Source organism: Enoplosus armatus, chromosome 4 (assembly GCF_043641665.1).
Source record: "Enoplosus armatus isolate fEnoArm2 chromosome 4, fEnoArm2.hap1, whole genome shotgun sequence".
Lineage (NCBI taxonomy): Eukaryota > Metazoa > Chordata > Actinopteri > Centrarchiformes > Enoplosidae > Enoplosus > Enoplosus armatus.
This window is the reverse complement of record NC_092183.1, coordinates 9,746,673-9,762,839: the sequence shown is the minus strand read 5'-3', so window position 1 is coordinate 9,762,839 and position 16,167 is coordinate 9,746,673. Positions and strand designations below refer to the sequence as shown.

Below are 16,167 nucleotides of genomic sequence, written 5' to 3'. Positions count from 1 at the left end.
ACTATTGGGAGGTGTTCCCACTTATTAGGACCCATTTTCACTTTTTTATAGACTACAAAATTCATCAAAATACTAACCAATACACTGATCAGTAATATAAATATGTAATCGTTAGTTGTAGCACTTGTTTAAACATGTGCTCAAGTAAAGTAATGAGCTCAAGGAGGCTGAGGAGGAGTACGGCCATCCACTTTCACCACCAACCACATACCCAGGGATTCTTCTCCCACTGTACACTGTGACAAAAAGGCCATAAAATTATCTGAAAAGCGCACTGTATACTTTTCAAAAATCGAAGCTGGCTCTGAAAGATGACTATGTTTGAAAAATGAAACTCCCTGGATCAATAGATCCACTTTTCTCCAGCTGTGGCCATCTTAGACACACTTGGAAAAAAACGAAATCCATGAAAACTTGCCCTGTTCCTTTCACATATCTCAAAAAAAGTAACTGCTACCTACTTAGGAGGAATGATTCCATAGACTGAACAAAGGCAGCATTTTATGCGTTTTTAACGGAAATCAATTATCGTGCTATCTCCACACATGCACAGTACACACTTCTCTCTCTCACACACACTTGTCAAGCAATCTTGTCTCGCTCTATCGTTGTCATCAGCCTTGATGATGCCAGGGAGGACTGAAATCTGCATGGGTGATCGCCAAAGTGATTGATCGCCTCACTCATCTGAACGCTCCACTCTCAACTGAAAATTACCTGTCATTTACTCAGTGGCTTAAGCCCTGCAGGTCCCTGAAGAGTTTCACATGCTGTCTTTTATCATGATGTGGCTGTGTGCATGAGTAATTGTGGATACGTGTGTGTGTGTGTGTGTGTGTGTGTGTGTGTGTACAGGGGGTGAGTGTTGGCTTCTGGAGACCCCTTCATAGCAGTCTCCATGAGATGAAAAAGAGGTTTTGTTCTCGGCCTGTTTCCCTAAGGATCGATAATGCTTTGTTGCGTGTCAGACGGAAATCAGAGGCTACTGTGGAGGAAACCAAAAGACATACTTTACTCCTTTAAATGCAAAGTCATTGCACCACATTGTCAAAAAACCCTCTTCTCTCGAGGTTTCAAATCCCAGTGTGGTCTTTTCCCAAGAAACATATCAATAGTTCTTTGTTGCATGTCAGACGGAAATCAGAAGCTACTGTGGAGGAAGCCAAAAGTCACATTTTACTCCTTCAAATGCAAAGTGCTAACTGTCATTACACCACATTGTCAAAGCCCTCGAATACTTCTCTTGAGGTTTCAAATCCCAGCGTGTTCGAGCACATTTTCACTGAAGGGCTCATCCGCAATGTCAACGTACCATACGAGTTCTACGGCTCTGCGCTTTACAGTATGACAGGCTTCAGGTCGAGGCAGGCTAGTTCTGTTGCTGTGATGGTCCCTGAAGTAAGGAAACATCTCTGAAAGCAATAAGTCCAGCAGTATGTACAGAAGAGTAAAAGTTCAGCATTTAAAAGATGTACAAACCAGTTGAACTCGATAACGATTTTGCAAACCACAAAAGGCACCATTTCATAAAAGAAGCAAACAACTCCCTATTCTTTTTACCCTCTTTCAGGGAAGCCAAAGAAAATGCTTTATTGGAAATGCTACTTTCAAACCCGATCACTCTGTCTGCAGCAAGCCATCAATTTTCCAGCTTGCCCTTCAGCTTGTCCCCCCCCCCCACACACACACACTACACTCATCAACTGTTAAAAGCTGGCACTGACTTTTGAAGATGTTGGATTTGTGTTTGTAGCACATTACAGTGGAAATTGCAACTACATAAGGATTGACCTTTCTAGTGTTTAATTTGGAAATTAAATTCAGAGAGAAATCTAGGTCGGAAAGGTAGCAAAACACCCTGATGAAGGCCCTGTGTCGAGAAACACTGGTTTAAAAAATAAAATAAAATAAAATAAAATAAAATAAAAAAAGCAGAAAGTCAGTTAGTTTCCCATGTTATTTTCACATTTGATTTAGTCATTTTGGTTTCATCCTGCCTGGACTCTGCTGTAGTTACCAATCTGCTGGATTTAGTTTCTCTCTAATTTCCAGCAAGAATAAAACTTATCCTTAACCTCATTTTTACTTTACTGACAAACTACCATATAACTTGAGTTGAGGACGCAACTGCAAATGGTACAAAAGGTATTTACATGCCATAGTTTCTATCAGAGTACTCCAGCTAGCATATCCAAATTTCTCAAGTTTACATGTACAAAAAATAACCGGAATACTCCAAAAATCCGATCATAACAGGGATGGCATGCATGTAAAAAGACTGTATGATAAAAACAAAATGTTGGTGATGGTCTGTCCCTTTCACAAAGAACTGGAAATTACCAAGAGAGACTCTGAACCTCTTAACCCCTCCTGTTCCCATGGTAACTGCCCAGGACATCTATCAGGGGGAATCAGAAATTGGCTTTTAACACTTTGAGCTTTACTTAAAGATCAGTTTTATGTCTCATGCTAATGATGAAAAATGGGACTTAAAGAGGCCAATATGACCATGGACCTGGCCCAGAATGACTGGTGTGGTGACGTACCTATTGATGCCTGGCATTACCACTATGGCCCATATTGGATTGTTCTGTTCAGCAGTCTATAGAGGGAACCTCTGCTGCTTCTTCTTCTTCTTATCGACACAGTACTACAGGTATGGAGCGGGAGCTGGCAACAGCTGAGAGAATCACAGGACTAGCAAAAAGAGAGAGAAAAAACGCTTCAATGCTCTCTCTCAGGGAAAACAACGTTTTTCAGAACTTTTGAGTTTCTTTGAGATGACATTGATCTTGTTGGTGGATCTTTGATGTTAATCCTCTCTAAATAAGCTATTCAGCAAATATGATAAAGCCCCAAGTGGTGTGTGTGTGTGTGTGTGTGTGTGTGTGTGTGTGTGTGAATGTGAGAAAGAATTTGTGAAGAGAAAATATTAAACTACGCAAAGAATAAGAAGACCAAGCCTTGAGTCCTTGTGTATTACATTTTTATTTAAATCTTTATCTTTAATCTCAACATTGGCCTTGCTGTGGGTTCTGTACCAAGACTGCTTAATAATGGCGTAATTTGGGTGGGTAACTCTATCTGCTTCTTGTTTCTCACATTTCAAAGATAAGCAATTCAGGTGCCTTGTAGAAGTAACTTGTGATCACTGATCGCCCATACTGTGTAAATCAAATGAAAAATATGTCTTAATTTCAAGAAAACAGTTAAAATCAAGTGAATGATCACATGCCATTGGTTGTGATAGCTGTCACTGAACCATGTGGATCTAGTGAAACATGTTTCCTGTAGTTTCCAGTGTGTAGAGAGATGGTCACACCGTAAAACTTTTTATTTTTGTTAGTTTTTTATCTTTAGTTATTAGCATTAGTTCCATTCATTTGGCTTTTAGAGATCATTCGAATATTATGTCATAATAAATCAAACATTTAAATTGTAGTCTTTCTTGGTTCAATCCATTGCCTAAAGAACACAACAAATAAACAGCCCTAAAATCATTACAGCTGATGTAGTTTTGTCCTTCAGGAACAGGAGAATGAACATATTCGGGGGTTTAAGGCACCATGACCTGATTTTAACTATCTATAGCACAGTAGGCTCTAACTAAAGGCTTTTTCATCCACAGTCCTTATACAGCAAAACTCCATACTTATAACCTCCACCTTGTCAGTGTCATGGTAGGCCAAAAAGACCCGGGGCTGGCCTGAGGGTAGCGGCCTCCTCTGCCCTCATGGCCTCTGGGCATGTAGCCTCTGTCTGCCAGGGCTTCGTGATAAGAGCTGGAGGAGTGTTGTGGGGACAGCTGACATCCAAAATGCTCTGGAGGTGCACACACATCCACATACACAAGAGCATCCAGGGTGTTCTGTTATGCTGATGATGGCCAGGCAGGTGACAGTGCCCAGGGCAGAGAAATTAGATGGTTGTTACATGCCACAGGTCTGTGTAGAGCTCATTCACAAGGCATTATTCATGCTGATGGTATGAGTAGTGACAAGGACAGATATCTGCTGTCAGAGAGACGGAGGTGTGATTCAAATAAAGAGCAAGGGGAGAATGGAGAGGCCTTTTCCATAGGTTTTATAAGTAAGGCAGCCTCTCACAAAGTGCCCTCCACAGAAGCCGAATGTAAAGAAATCCTGGTGTCCTGTGGCAATTTATTCTTGAGTTCTGACTTGAAACACACATTTTTTGTGTGTGGTTAGGGGGCATTCAGGAAACTACGTGACATACAATAACTGCCACAAAAATGTTTATTCACATGTCATAACAACACATTAAACTTATTGTGCGAAAAAACAATACTTTTTCATTTCTATGACAAGTCTGATCGCAGCCATTGATTGAGGTCCAGCCGGTCAGACAAACTAACTTTAACTTGATGTAAAACAAGTGCTCAACTGGTGATTATCAAACTAATTTCAGCCTGGTGTCTGACCTGCAGCGCAGCAGCAAGTGTGTTACCCATCCACACCTCATTTTGACTGGCTAGGCTGTTTGTCTCCACTTTTCCTAACTCGTTTTCTTTTTACCTGGCATGCTGTTCTGATTAATTACTGCGGAGATGTGATCCATCAATCAATCACATGCTGAGCTGAATCAGACAGATCCTGATGCATCTCATCATCAAAATCACCTTGCTCATTCAATACATGGCCTTTGCAGTGTGATGTAGCATCCCTACTTGTTTTCCCTGAAGCTTAATAAGCCTAATATTACAAAAATTTAGTCATTTCTTGCAACGTTAGTGAGGTGATCTTTATTTCAGGCGAGGCGGGATGCCTCCACTAAAAAACGCAGCAGGAAACCCTGAAATTACTGGCCAGATTAAGATGGCTTTCTAGTATGTTGATTTGAAAGGGTTGCCATTAACAGATTCAAAACGGAGTGAATCAGGACTGAAAAATAAATACAAGAGGTAGAGTGACAAAAGGAATGAGCAAGGGAAATAAAAATAAAGATATGCTCACAACAATTTCTAATATAAAAAAAAGGCACAAGTGACTCTAAATGTGTTCCTACTGGAGGCTACATGGCCTAGCACTCGTTTTATTTTCTACATAATAAGCTGTAGACAAGTAGACCATTATCTTTCCCATTACTGTTCAACTTGACAATTAATGTCTAGGAGTTTAACGGGGACTCGACCCATTAGCATGGCTAATAGCTATGGAAGCCCACAGTGTGTTTGTGCATGTACGTGTGAGACTGATCGTGACTGACAGTGAGAGAGAGAGACATCAGTGGTAAGCTAATTAGTTCAACACTATCACAGATGGCTAAGGGGTCACTGTTAAACCTTTATTCACTGCCATATTACCCACGTCAATGCTAATTCTACAGGAGCTAGGTCATACGCCGCATGGCTTGCATAATAAATGCGCCTATAACAGGGACTGGGGTATCAGCAGACCTGCGCCTTGCCCGTGGAAAAATGGAAAACTGACCTTTTGTGTTGTTTTCTGACTTACATTGCTCAATCATCAGGTCCACAAGCTTTCTGCAAAGGTTGTTAGAGAACCATTGTTCCCCTGGGTGCCATGGGGTGCAACGAGAGAGAAGGATGGAGTGAAAGCACAAGAGAGCGTAAGGGGAATGAAATGAAAATAGAAAAAGAAAAATAGTTAAAGAAAAGCAACCAGAGGGACAGTGAGGGCAAAAAAAGAGCTGGAGTGGAGCCATGGACAAGTCAAGACAGCAACACATCACATAAAAAAAAGAAGGCTTACTGGTGCGTTGGCACACAAAGAAGTACAGATACTTCATTACAACGAGAGCCCCATCTCCATGTATGAGAGACGCAGTCACTCGTAGATGTGTAATCATTTTCAACGCATCAAGTATAAGTTAGTCCATCTCACCTACATGTATGAGCAGCTACCCACACGCACTCAAACACACATATCCAGTGAGTCACTGCACCAAATGTATCGGCATGTGAGTGTTTGATTTGAGAAAACTTATGCTGTTCTTCTGAAACCGAACAGCGCTCGTATGTTGCTTGGAGCCCAACATGGAAATACCAGTGTGGTTCCCTGGGGTTTTGTTGTAAATCCAAGAAATAAAAGTCAAGACATCTCCACTGGGGACAGCACTCTGTTTTAACACACTCGCTGGCTTTCAAACAGCTTGAGGGGCACTGAGGTAATGAACAGACGAATGTTGTGAAAAGAAACAGAAATAAAATAGTACTACAGTAGTGTTGACACTAGCATTTGTTGTTGTTTTTTGAGGTGATGGTAGTATAAGAATGTATACTTCCAAGGTAAATGAGAAGATCAATACCACTTTTCATGTCTATACATTAAATATGAAGCTACTGACAGCAACCAGTTAACTTAACTTCAACAGCTAGCCTGGCTCTGTCAAAAGATTAAAAAATCCACCTACCACAATATGTGGTTTTATGGGTTATGTTCTAGACTTTTTCTTGGCTGGGAGCAGTGACTTGACTTGCTAGCTTAATATTTAGTGTACAGACATGAGAGTGATATCAACTCAAGAAAGCAAATAAGCTTATTTCCCAAAATGTTGGATCGTTCATTTAATAATAAAAGATTTCCCTGCTGTTCTGGAGATGTGTTACTTAAAACCAACATCTGATCTCACAGGAAATCCTCCAACACCATTCCAAGCAACAAAAGAGACAGTCATACTCAATTTCCCCACACAATAGAAAAGCAGATGAATTCAATAGCATAGTCTCCTCTGTTGGAATTTGTTTGTGATCCAGTTGCTAAGGATCTGTGCAGATGTTGGGTTTCTAATTACAAACATATTTGATATTTTAGAAAGGCTATGATCAGTCTCCAACTAAATATGTGTGGTTGGGATCTGAAAACATCTCACACAGACAGATCATCTGAGCGGTGAAGTCACAATTTCCTCTTAAAATGCTGAGATGGTCAAAATCTAGTTTCAACCAGGTTTGTAATCCTTTGGTGGTTCCTCAGCCTTACAGTCCACCATCTCAGTGTAGCTGGAAAGACTGTCTTTGAAACAACACATTACTTTTTTGTTTTCTGCCATGAATTTCCCCTCAAGATTTCAGAAAGAGACACCAATACTGGATATTGCTGTTACACTAGTTTTTGTATACATTCAAAGATATTTCTTATTTTGAAAAGTTTTAGTAAAAACCCTACAAAAAAAAAAAACACAAATAACAGTTAAATGTGGTTTTAACAGACATTTCTTTTTTCTACTGCAGCCATAGTGGAGGCTAGTGGCAAACCCAGTCTGAAGCATCATGTTGAAAGACCAACAGTATAGCTCCAGAGCCTGACATCAGCATGTATACCTTAATGTGTGAGTGTGAAAGTGTGTGTGAGAGAGTATCACATGTGCACAAAGGCAAACACCACAGAGTAACACCTTATTCAGCCGACTTCCCAGGCTTCCCCCTGATATGGACTGCTAACGATAAAAGAAAGCAGAGGGGAGAATAAAAGAGTGGCACATTTACAGGCGGCATTAGAGGGATGCATAAAAATCAGATATTATGGGACGGCCTGCTGCAGAGTCGGCTCAGCGGGGGTTGACACAGAGATGTGCTATCTTAGGCAATCTTTATGATATGGTAGGAGGAAAGGAGGCGCAGCAAGTCCTTGGTGCATTAGCAGCGCACTCATAGACATACAGTATTAAACACACACATAGATACAGTATCACGTCAGCAAATACACACACACACACAGAGTTGCCTTTTGCTATCAGCAGTAGATTGTAAAGGTTTCAGTGTTTCAAATCAAGAGCAAATCTGTTGTTTCTTCTGAGAATATCAGTATATGTCTTTTGCGATCTCCAGCACAAACATACACATTAGCGACTAGTTGTTTAATCAATCAAGAGTCAATGTCAGAGCATTAATTGACAATAATTTTTATCAACAATGTAGTGGTTCCACTTTCTCAAATGTGTGGACTTTTTCCCCACTGTTTTATATCATTGTAAAGTTTAATATCTTTAGGTTTTGGACTGTTGGCTGAATAAAGATGTCACTGTCAACGCTGGGAAACTGTAATGGGCATTTTTCACCATTTTCTGACATTTCATAGCAATTAATCCATTTTACGAATGATTCATTCATTAATGAAAATAATAATTAACAGCTAAATCAATTAGTTGACGATACAAACTTTAACGGCGACAAGTTTGATAATCAAATAATTTTTCAAGCAAACAATTGCTGGTTCCAGCTTCTTAAGTGTGAAGATGTGCTTCTTTTCTTTGTCTTATATGATAGTAAACTGAATATTGTTGAGTTTTGGACTGTTGGTAAGACAAAGCAAGCAATCTGAAGATATCACCTTAAGTTCTGGGAACATTTTTGTTTTCATATTCATGTTATAGGCCAAACAATTATACAGAAGCCCGTCTACATGTTGAAAGTCCAACCATGAGTACTCAGTAGTCATCACTACATCATTACATTAGTGCTCAGTACCTTTAAATTGGGGGAGCCAATGGCCCTTCCCCTTCTTCCAACCACCCTACTCCCGGTGCCCTTGCTCGGACCACACCCCTCTCTGAACTTGGCCTTCATTTTAATCTCAACTACACACCTGTAGAGTTTCGTGACTGCATCCTGCACAATAGTGACATTATCGCGTTGACAAAATCTGTCCACAGACATATAAACACCACACAGAGACTCACAACGTGAAAACAATACCAGCCACAAGCTTTCATGGCTGGTGATCATTAGTCGCAGCCTCAATCAAAAAAACAACAGGAGCAGCACTGCAGACCTGTGAAAATTCAAGCTGTGCTAATGCATCCCATTGACCATCTACAGTTACAACCACTTCCAGGCAAAACAGAAGAGAGCAGGGGAGCAGGGAGTGAGGAAGGGGGAGAAAGACCAAGAGATACTAAAAGAGAGTGAAGCATTCGAGGCCAGAAAGAAGAGAATAACAAGAGACCACAAAAAGAAAGCTGCAAATGTATTATTAACAAGCATTCCCTGCTGATTGTGGCATCAACATGTGCAGAAACTCACACACTTAGACACACACAAACCAAAGAGGCGGTGTTTGGGGCTCAGCAGGCTTGGATTATAAACAGGTTATGATTAATGCAGTGGGGTTAAGACTTTGATACCCCCCACCACTCTCCTGCTCGTTTTGCTGCGAACATCCTCAAACAGTCCACACCAAAAGAAGCACACAAACACATACTTAGTACAATGTTAACACACACACACAAATTCACAGAAGATAAAGCCTTGTCTTTTGCCTGGGCAGAAAACTTAATGTAGCAGTCCGTACAGACTGAAACCGAGTTCTGAAACATCAAACAGTCACACGCATGTGGTCTGCTTCTCCCGTCTCCCTCATCGACTGTTTTTCTGAGTCATTCCCTTAGTGAGCCAAAGAGCGTGGGCATGCTGTGTATTGCCCTCAGGGAAAGACAGGCATCCAGGAATCGAACAAATGAATCGGAGCAACCAGTGATGAGCGAGTAGACATCCAGGGTCAGCCTCCTCCAGTGGCCACTGATTCACAATCCCATACCTGTCCAACACCATTAAAGCCATCACAGACGAGCAACATCTAGAGGCAGCGTGCTGTAGACGACTCTGACAGCAGCTACACATTTTCTTTAAATCAACACATTACTCATATTGATTTGTTTATGTCAAACTATAAATCCACCTCTACAAAACATTAAAATCATCACCGGTTATTTGACATTAAAAAAATTAATTGAATTGTGGAAGAGCAGGTATATTACATAGCCCCGACCAAGACAGACAGATAACAATATATAAGCCTATTTATTTATTTTTTACATACTGTAAATACATACATTTTTGATAAGGACCCCTTACATTTGTGACCATATGTATATGTAAAGAGCAGGACATTTTTCAGTTGAAAAATAAACATTTATATGCCGATGCCACTTTATTGGCTTGGCTGCTTTATCTGTCAGGATCTAGTATATTATGAGAAAAACTGTAACTACTTTTTAGATGTTTTTCCTTTATTGCAAGTTGATGATATATTACATATTAGGGGTCAATGGAGTGATTAGATTGTCTTTGTATTATCATTGTATTTTGATCAAATCTTTGTGTTGTAAAATCAGCATCTTAAAATCGCATTAATGCTAGTTGATGGCATTGGGTTGATTAGTTGTGTGTGCCAAGACTAAAATCTCCGTAGGGGAAGTCATTACAAAGGAATGGGGCGACACTTGACAAAAAACTGTTTAAAATGTTCAATTATACCAGTACCCGTCTTTTGTTGAGTCATTAATATTGATTTATTAATAATAAGGCAGGGGTTTCTATTTGATTGTGTTGCCGTGTGGTATGTTTAACGTATGTTGGCGTGTATGATTCATTGTATTGATGTTACCTATGTTCTCATGTTTGTGCCTATATTTTTATATTTTAAGCACATTGAGTTTACTTGTAATGTATGCTATATAAATCAAATTGCCATCAAGATATCATTAGATTATTGCATTATCCGGTTTATTATCTGGGTTAGAGGTAGGCGGTGTGGCCCGGGCATGAGGAATGAAATCTTTGACCCAAAACATAAAACACTGCAGACTCTTATTCAATTCCACCACTAATGATGAAGAATAATGGGAATAATGAAGAGTAGTCATTAAGGCGTATTCATATTCCATTCTCTCTTATAGTTGCTTTAGGAAAAAGCAAAGGTAAAACACTTTTTAGCATTGTTGAGAGAAACATGTAAATACAGTAAACATTTAAACTCAAATTTTATCGACCTGAAGGCAACTACTGTACAAACCACCTGTTTGTTTATTTTTTCCCCCCATCATTTACATTAAACCGCCATCCTCACAGCCTTGCTTACAAAACAGATGCTATATTTGTCCTACTACCTTAATTTCACACCCTGTTTCCCCCTTATTAGGGGCCCTTCTGGGGCTCCTAACCTCCTAATCACCATGGTAACGGGAGAGACAGTGACACAGCCTTGGTCCCTCACCAGGTGTTGAGCTGATCACAGGAATAAAAAAAGAAGAAGAGAAGGAGGGAAATGAGAGGGGCGAGTGAAGAGTGGAGAAAATATGAATTATCAATGTGTCGTGAGCAAATGGAAAATTATTATTTCATGGTGATTGTCTGATGTCTGATTCTGAATTGTAATAATAAATTATTAATTCTCTCTGTGGGATGAATATTTGATGAATGAAACAGAAACCGTGGTTGAGGTGGTTTGAGAGGGAATATGGAGGAAGGTCACAGGTCATTCAAAGTTGGAAACAAGGATGCAAAATCTGTACGCATACCAGAAATGAATTGAAGAACAGATTATTAAAATCTTCATCTAAGACTAATGTAAAAATAATGTTTAAAAAAACATAAAATTAAGCTAAAAACAACTTTATTCAGACTGCTGAACATGAGAATTATTGGGGCAGAAAGACTCCTTGAGTTTAGTAGACCGAACAAATAACCTTGAAAAGCAGCCCAGGCCATATCACTGGGGTTTTTACTGCTAATTACAGACATCGCTGAGAGCAAAGCATAACTCAACATGCCTCTGTGACACACACACGCGCGCGCACATGCAAAAATGCATGCAGGAACACAATGCAAACCTCTCACAGGACCCTCATGTGCTTTCTACCCCCCCCCCCCCAAAGAAACAGTCTCGAAACACTGTTCTCTGATAATGGATGTTCAATTTCCTTTTACACAAAAAAAAGCTCAAATGAGAAAGGGAGATTAAAAGCCTTTTAGTGTTACCTCTGCTCGAGTTGCTTCAACAATCACATCTCTGCTGAGCAGATTGCCAGGTAACAGTCTGTGATACGGGGGGAAAGAAAAAGTGTCCGGGGAGGGTTGAGGGTTGTGAGGCAGACGACGTACCAACAAGCCAATTCCTCACTCATGTTTTCCTCTGTCTTTATTGCCAGTAGAGCAAATTGGAGTGCGCTATATTGTTATTGAGGACAGAGAGAGAAACACAGACAGGTTAGAGAAAGTAAACTGAAACAGATGAGAGGGAGAGAGAAAGAAAAAAGACCAAACTGCAATAAACGGTTTGTAACGGGCTGAAAGAAAGAGGGTGGGAGGAGGGGAGAGAAAGAAAACGACAAAGTCAAAGACAAAGGGGGGGGGTCACCAGACTAGTGACCTGGGAAATATGTGGGCCATTTCAGGGTCGACCTCTGGATAAAAAGAGACAAATGCAACCCTGAGATCAAGATCATCGTTGAGAGCAGGAAGATTGAGCACTTTAAAGATCATTCAGGCAACAGTGAAGATTAATAACATTTTCAAGGCTGCCTTTTATTTTGTCTAATAATTCCTGTGAGTATTATTAACGCAGACACAGCAAACACAGAACTAATGTCCTACCAATAAACACAACAAATATTAAAGCTAAATCTCCGAGACAGAAATCTAAGTATGTGGTACTATATAGTGGAAAATATTTCCAAAACATCATCTATAAAGTGTTAAAAAACAGTGTTGAGTGACTCAAAAGTAGTTGCAGGATGACATACATTATTTTTGAATTACTGCAATGTTTATTAAGCTTTCTTTGAAGTCCATAACTCTGTAAGAAAAAGTAGGTAAAACAATGTTCCAGTATCCATGTAAAACAGTTCATTTCACTTATTATAAACACCCTTTGTGAGCTGAAAGTGACATGTTTTTTTGCTTGAAACTATGAAACTTGTTAGAATAAAGTCCAAAACACAACGCTGCCATGGTGCATTATTTGACTACCTTAGCACACATCAGACATACAGTGGTGCAACACGTCGACAGGGCCGTGAAGCATATTAAGAGTAACAAAGTGATTTTGGAGAGCTGCCGGAGATTCATATGTCTTTTGCGTGTTCTAGTTCACCTCTCCAGCTATGCTTCGCCAGGAAATATATTCTTTAAAATGATCTTCATCAAGCCGGGACAGTGGGTCTTAGAGGTCAGCTATTTTTATACCACTGCAATAAGTTTCTCGTCATCCACTGTGAGAGCTACAAAACCACAGAGGAAGCTGTGCAATCACCTGACAGAAGAAGTCAACCTACAGTAGCCGGGACGTGCTAATCAAGGAAAAAAGTTTGAAAAAATCTAACTTTTTTTGAGCAATGACCGCCAGTCAGCGCTAGAAAATAGGACACTGGCGTAGTCGTTCGGGTTATATACCGGTTATAACAGGCGCAACTGTTATTATCTATTGTTGATGCTGTCAGGCTGTTTTTGGGCTTCAGCAGGTACACAAGATAATGTAAATCTAATCATAACTATAAAGTCCTTTTTTTGTCCTGCTGAGAGACACATTTCACCTTGTAGAAAATATAGGTAAAATGTAGGACACCACTGAGGTCCCTCTAGCTACAGGTTACCCAAAAGATAAAATAAAAATATATAGGAATTTCAGGAGGGAGTCTTGGCACTCTGGGAAATGGACCATGGTTGAAATTATCCTGTATCCCATGTCGGTCTATGGCTGGAGCCACATGTTGTCCACCATGATTAACTCATGAATGTTACACATGAAACTGATCATATGACATTTCTTGTGTACAACGACTGAGGACAGCAAGAGAGAGAAACAGAGAAAGAGTAAAAAGGACAAAGTAGTGAGAGGGCAGAAAGACAGCCAGGGAAAAACAAAAATTTAATGGAAAGACAAGACTTGCGAAAGAAACAAAAAGAGGAGTAAAACTAGGAGAAATTACCGTGTAGGAGTAATCAGTGGCTAAAAGCTTTCCCCCGCTGACTCAAAGTGCTTTTGGGAAAAGGCTGAATAGCAGGAATAAAGGGATGTGAAAAATTAGTGGAGCAACACCGGGACCGTATGACAGCCAAGGCCGAGAAAGCAGAGCGATGCTGATGAAGAGAAGAGTGGAGGAGGGGGGAGTGATTGAAACAGAGTGAGAGGGTAAAAGTGAGAGAGAGAGAAAATGAGCTTCAAGAACTCCAAGGGGGCTTTCTGTCCATTTCTGCATCATTCTGTCCTATTAGTACTACTCTTCCGGCTGTCCAAACACCACTGAAGCCTAATAAAGCCTGAACTCAGTCACTTACACACACACGAACAAACACACACATGATGTGATGGCCTGAGATGACTGAAAGGGGGGTCTTTCCACAAGGCTTTTAAAAATGACCTCCAAACACTGTGGCCTCACTCTGCCAAGAGCCCGGAAACTTTAATGGAGACCATTTGGGGGTTTTCGGTGATTTGGCAAACGGCCTATTTGGCGCCAGCTCCTCCATTTTCCACCCATTTTGAGGGGAATGGGCAAATAGAACTTGAAACAGCTTGGAAGGGCCTTTTTGGTTGTGTATGTGTATGTGTGTGTTGTGGGAGGTGGGCTGCTGTGTAGGTGCAGTCTAGTGTCCAGACAATTTTAGCATAAAGATGGAAATGCAGTTGAGTGTGTACTTCTGCTCGGATGCAGGTAGCTAAAACACCACTTTATAAAACATGTGAAAAAAAATGAGGTTGTTATAAAGTGTTGAATCGAGCTGAAGCATGAGAAACAATAATGCATTATCTCTGAAAGTATCAGAAAGCAAGACAGAGTACACTGTTAGAAAGCAAGAGATTGAAAGTGTAAAAGACGACAGTAAGGGGGCATAAAACAAAATAAATAAAAACAATGACTATGCGGGTGTAATAAATGTTCTCAGCAGCACCTCATAACCTTTCTAATTGCTGTATTAAATATTGAGACGACTTGCTGTATACGTGGCCGTGGGTGACATTAAAGTTTAACGTGGCAACAGAGTGCAGCCTTTCCCTCACTTGTAAACCTTTTTTCATAACATTCACAACTTTAATGGTGGAGCAAGAGAATGAAAGCTGGTGATGGAGGAAGGGAGGAAGAGCGAGGTGAAGAGATGCAGACAGCAGAAAAGGATGCTGCCTTCAAACTATTGTCCCTCATAGTTTTGACACTACACTCAATTTTGAGTTTCCATTTTCTGAAAGAACAAAGAAACAAAAATAAGAATGAAGGTAGGCTGAGGAGAGTTATGATGGGAAAAAAAACATGTAAAAAGAGAAAATCTAAAGGTGAGTTGGGATACCTTTTACCATGCTACCATCCTGAAACCAGGTGCAGCGTTACACCAAAAACAAACCAGAACAAAGACAAATATACAAACAGATAGACACGATTTAAATCCCTACTTCTGCGAAGAGCAAAGGAGGATGCCTCAATGGATTTAGAGATTTTGTTCTTTTCAACATCAACCAAATTATAGACATGAAAAGGAAGAGAAATGGAGCAGAGATTAAAAGCGTGAGACCAGACGATGTGTTATTCCCTTTATTCCCCATGCAAAACTCCATCCCCAAATCAATTACTCTGAGGGGGAGAAGAGCTTGAAAAGCGTGGAAAGTGAAGGAGCGCATATGGCCACAGCTTTAAGAATTATATTAGAGGAGCTGTTTAAAAGTCTCACTGTTTCTGTGTGTTTGTGCCACATATTTTTCAAAACAAATGCCAACAAAATTAATGAAGACCGTGACAATTTTAATTCAACAACGGCAGAAGTTTTTGTTTTTTTTGTGGCTTGTAACCTTGATCACACGGTCAACACAGTCTGAAAACATTACCTCCTTTATAAAAGGCAAGGTCGGTGTTTGTGTGTTCTTTGTCGACAAGAATAATTGTGATGGGATTTCTGAGGGCAAGTGAACCTGAACAGCAGGTTATGGCTCAATCTAAGTGCAGCTGTGTACCAACAATCCTGAAGTGCAGTCATTATAAAAAATAGAAATATTTAGACAAAGGGCAAGGCCAATGTGTGCTTGTCAGAACAGCAGAATAATATTCACCAATTAAGTCAGATATTAAGCCATTAACTGTCATCCATTATTTACTTGTGTAACTATTTCTTAATCTCTTAGGTTTTCATTTTATACACAGTGTAAACATACAGTAGGTCATTTTATGCTTTTTTGGCTGTTAAAATGGTCAAATGCCAAGATATCAAACATCAGCGCAAACTATCAGCTGTATGACATATTGATTGATTTCGCTATGTGCCTACTTGTCCAATTTTGACAAGAAATCCAACAATGCAAGTAAGCAGATGATTTTCTGAAACCCTTTGGAACATGATGATGCTATGCCATCAATCACTCAAGCTTCAAGCTTTAAGACTGAAATTGAATTAAAGTGTTGTGAACGTGGTGACTTCTT

The 16,167-nt window shown here is 40.0% G+C and overlaps 1 protein-coding gene across 1 annotated transcript in view; it reads right to left on the bottom strand.

Moving 5' to 3' along the window:
* fbxl17 (F-box and leucine-rich repeat protein 17) overlaps positions 1 to 16,167 on the bottom strand; it is a 201,401-nt gene that overhangs the window by 144,525 nt on the left and 40,709 nt on the right. The gene's annotated exons all lie outside the window — the stretch shown is intronic.